The sequence below is a fragment of the Electrona antarctica genome (assembly GCF_951216825.1).
Source record: "Electrona antarctica genome assembly, chromosome: 8".
NCBI lineage: Eukaryota > Metazoa > Chordata > Actinopteri > Myctophiformes > Myctophidae > Electrona > Electrona antarctica.
Window position 1 is genome coordinate 44,932,975 of NC_136789.1, and position 4,925 is coordinate 44,937,899.

The window sequence follows — 4,925 nt, forward strand, 5'->3', positions numbered from 1 at the left end:
CTTTTCTACATAATATCCACAATTCAAGAAATAAAGGGAAAGAACAAAGATTACAGGCAAAATTCCCCGATTTTCTATTCCGAATGATTGCTGGGTTGGTCCCACGGATGGCGCGCGTGTGTCCCTTGCCAGGTGAGCGCGTATATATCCGCAGAGCAGAGCCGTGTGGTCCGCAGCACTGTGCCTGCTGTTCCACAGATATAACGGGGTTCTCTCTCCTCTCTCTCTCACACAGCATCCAACGGATGAGCCTGTGTGTGCGCGTGTACGTGTATAGTGTGTGAGTTGAGACAGAGAGGAGTCGGACAACCTACACCGCCACCAGCACCAGGCCCAGCCCCCCTTCTTCTCTCCTCTCTAGTATCCTCCTCCTCCCGTCTCCGATTTGGGGCTTGCTAATTTATTCGACACGCGGGTAGCAGCACAAAGAGGGGACGGAGGAGGAGAGAGAGGCTGTGAAATACAGTAGGAAGAAAAGAAGAGGGGGGAAAAGGACCAAGGCTGCTGTGTTCCTGTAGACTTTGGTGCCCCCCAGCTCCGTTTAGTGGAAGTGGTTTGTCAGTCTGTCAGTCTGTGTCGCCATCAGTCTGGGACATCAGGTGATTTTGATTAAGTGTTAATTAGCACCAGTCAGATTAGCACGAAGCCGACCTGCGTGTTCAAGTCAAAGCTGGTTCAAGTTTAATCAACAGCATGTAGATAAACTGCTGAAATGTGTGGTGTAAGTTAGTTAATACTTATAGGATATTTTATTTAAAATATTTGTGTGGGGCATAAGCCAATAAAGTTTAGCATAGGGTAATAGGTCTATAGGCTATTTTTAGGCTACACTATTTTGGTATACTTTGTATTTAATTGTTTTGATGCATTTGCAGCAAAGACATGAAGAGCTCTCTCTCTCTCTCTCTCTCTCTCTCTCTCTCTCTATTTCGGCTGTCTGTCTGTCTGTCTGTCTGTCTGTCTGTCTGTCTGTCTGTCTGTGTCTCTTGCTCTAGCTTTCTGTCTCTGTGTGTGTGTGTCTCTATCGCTCACACACACACACACACACACACACACACACACACACACACACACACACACACACACACACACACACACACACACACACACACACACAAACAGTGGATTTGCTAACACCAGCAAGATAGGAGTCATTCATCACCCTGGATTTTTAGGTCAACCCTCCACCTGCGTCACTGGAGCGGAACAGGGGAGGCGATATGAACGAGGGAGGTGGAGTGTGTGCAGTGGAGGAAGCAGTCATCTCCAGTCTCCACCATTTTCACTTTAGGCGTACACACAAATTCGTCACTCTGACCAAAATTGTTGGTGCAATCGATCACCCTTATAGCTTATATGCCATTTTAAAGAGGGTGCAGACATTTGGGATGATTATCATTATCCCAAATGCACCACAAATCTATAAATCTTTTATGATGCCTGGCACCAAAGGGACCAAAGTCCCTAACCTCGGCTGCATGAGAGCCATGCATGGTCTCCTGATCATTGAGCTTTACAAGAAAACAAATACGAATATAAGCCCATAGGGCTCAGAAGCAACAAAATGGCCTAGTTTGTTTCATGGATGTTTTATGCTTTAATTTGGCCTGAAGGTTAGTGAGGCTGCATGGGCAGGTGTTTTTGGGCTACAGCAAAGACATAACTTCACATTTAATAACAGGTCACCATTTGACTGGTCACTGTCCCTCTTGGATTTCACTCCCAAGTCATAAAAGATTTGATTTGCTAAAAGGGTGCCCCTGGGAACAACCAAGCTAAACGTTTTACTGCCTTAAAAACACACTGACCCCTACATTTTGAGGCTAATGTCAGTCTCCATGGGTGCATTTTTATGTGGATGTACTGTATGTTCAGTGTGCATGCATCATGTGTATGTCTGTCTGTGTGTTTGTGTGTGTTTGCATGCATGTGGGCGTGCACGCTCCATATATGTGTACGTATGCGTGTGAGTAAAATACACACAGCCTCTACTGTATGTTGTTGTGTGAACTTTCTTGCCAAAGAGTTGCAAAAACACAGTTTTAACTAAGAGCAGATGGCTGTGTAGTGACACTTCTGGTGAGGCTCCCCACGATGTTATAGAGCCACATGCGAGATTTATATCGGAGTCGCACACATTCACAGGCTCTCATGCACATGTATGCAGAGGCACACACATTCATGCATGTAAAGATTACTTCATTACTACATTTCATACACACATACAGGCACAGGTAGTTAACCACTTGTATGCTAGTGTTCCTATTCTGGGCATGTCATAACTCATAATAGGTGAACACAAATTGGTGATCTACAAGCTCACAACAAGTAGTTCTAAGCTCAAAACATGAGCTTGTAGATGACCTATTTCTGTCGAAGAGATTTTGGTGTACAGGGGGGGAAATGAGGGGGCCTAGTATAGGTCCCTGGTCAACGAAGTAGAAGTATACACTGTAGTAGGGTTTAAGCGGTTAACATCATACATGGAGCACAGGCCAATTGTTTTGGCTCCGGTGTCTATCCTGTTTGTTTGTCAGTTCCTCCCTCTAACCTCAGCATCCACACCCTGGCCCTGATAACCCACATCAATCCCATTCCAAAACCTTTAGCCCACCTCCCAAATTTATAGGATGTCAAAAAGCAGATAAGCCTTGCATTTAATCTGATGCCTGACATTTACCACAGAATTAATTAAAACAAGTAACTGGAATTATGGCGCCCTATTGCTTGTTCTTGTAAAACCTTGGCTTGTGGAAGTGACTACCTTGTCCACTTGATGTGACCAACTGGTCTACAGCTGCACATTATACTGCAAGAGTGCATGATTATGCTTGTTGCATTGTATTTGTTATGCTTGTTGCAAGTAAAGTTTAACTTGACTGTTGGACTTCCATTATGCCTGTTTTATACAAGTCCATCACTTCCCGCCTGGCCTCCTCTGTCCTCTGGGTCTGCTGTGAATGGAACATGGAAACGGGGAGGTTGGTGTCGTGGTGGTGTTAGTGGTTGGCTTACTGTGTTAGTGGCTGTGAGGTCATTGGGAAATGCCTCGTTCAAATCTAATGGAGGTTCCTGTCTATTTTGGCTGAATTAATCAGAATTGACTGCATAGATCACGCACGCACGCACGCACGCACGCACGCACGCACGCACGCACACACACACTTTTTTTAAAGATATTTTTGGGACTTTTATTGTCTTTATTGATAGGACACAGTGGAGAGAGACAGGAAACAGGGAGAGATAGACTGGGAATGACACACAGCAAAGGTCGTCGGGATTAGGACTCAAACCCGCGACATGCTGTCAGAGAGAGAGAGAGAGAGAGAGGTATGTAATATTTACTTATTTATTTCAGCTCACTCTAGCAGCTGTCTTTCTGTTTCTCTGTCTCGCTGTATCTCACGCAAAGATTATTTATGTGTATCCATGTGAAGTTCAGAATTCGCTCTTCCTGTCTAGCAGGATGATCGAGCTGTCACCACTCCACAGCAATGATTCTGGACTGAGAGAACATAGAATACAACACTTAATCAAACTTTTTCTTCCCGTCTCACTGCCCACTTTTTGTAATCTGTGACCATTAAAAAAGCATCAATTTTAGATTAAAATACGGTACTTTTGATATTTATTGGCTGTCGTTATTTAGCAAAAGGCAGGTGATCTCATGTAGTATATTGTAGCATCCTGTAGTGTGTCAATGGGCAGTGAAGGACATCCCAGTGCCTCATGGCCACTTGTTATTGTTTACTGATGTGATATTGTACAGTATGTGTTATTTGAGAAACAGAGGTTGTTCATTGTGATGAATGTTGTTGGTTTATGTTCTTTACCAGATATTTGTGAGACAAAATGTTGAGATGTCCTCATCAGAGTAAGAGCTAATGCGTTCAGAACGTCACCTTGGTGCCAAATCAAATAAATGAACTATATTGGAGCATGATCCAGTGCGTGCAATCTATTGAATTTTAACATTTTCTTCTGTATGCATGTAATGCTTTGCAAAACATTTACTTTATGCCCCCTGCTTTGTTGGAGCTGTTTTATATGCAAATGCACCTTAAGATCTTCAACCCACCAGTCATTACATTGGTGTCAGAAGTCGGATGTGTCACCTGGAACAAATAAAATGTTTCCTACAGCATCTTCAAGTTGAGGGTAAGAAGGTGCAATGGTACACCACCAAGAAAATGCTTGCTGAGTGACCTCTGCCTTGAGGCCCAGGTAAAATCTGTGGTTCGCACTGTCGCGCATGCTTTTTCCATATAAGAAACATTCACAGAATCCGCCCAGTCCTTTCCACCGCTAACCTTCACAAAGTTGTCAATGCACTCATTTCATCCCCCCTGGACTATTGTAACGCCCTCTATTGTATCTATATGTAACCCTCTATTCCACACTCAGCAAAGGATACAGCGTCTGCAATTGGTACAGAACGCGGCTGCCAGACTCGTTACCGGGACTAGGAGATCCGAACAGTGTCAGGCCCGGTACTGGCCGCACTGCACTGGCTGCCAGTAACTTTTAGAAATGATTTTAAGATTTTACTGTTATAACTTTTAAAGCTCTAGACGGCCTGGCACTGCAGTACCTAACCGACCTACTGGACTGCCAGTTCGTCACCTGAGGTCCTCTAATGTAGCTTTACTAGAGGTTCCTAATACCAACCTGGTGACGAAGGGTGACAGGGCCTTTGCAGGTACAGGAACAGCCTCCCATTGGACCTTAGGTTTGCTAGCTCCATTAGTATTTTTGGGGGCCCCTCCTATGTCCAGCTTTTGGTGTGTGTAACCCAAATTTTGTCCTAACACAAACATTAAATGCCATTGACAATGAATGAACAATTTTGAGTGTTTGTGTAAACACAAACATTGATGACGAAGGTGAGGACGCAAATTGTGATTGGCTGGAATGAGATGATGTAT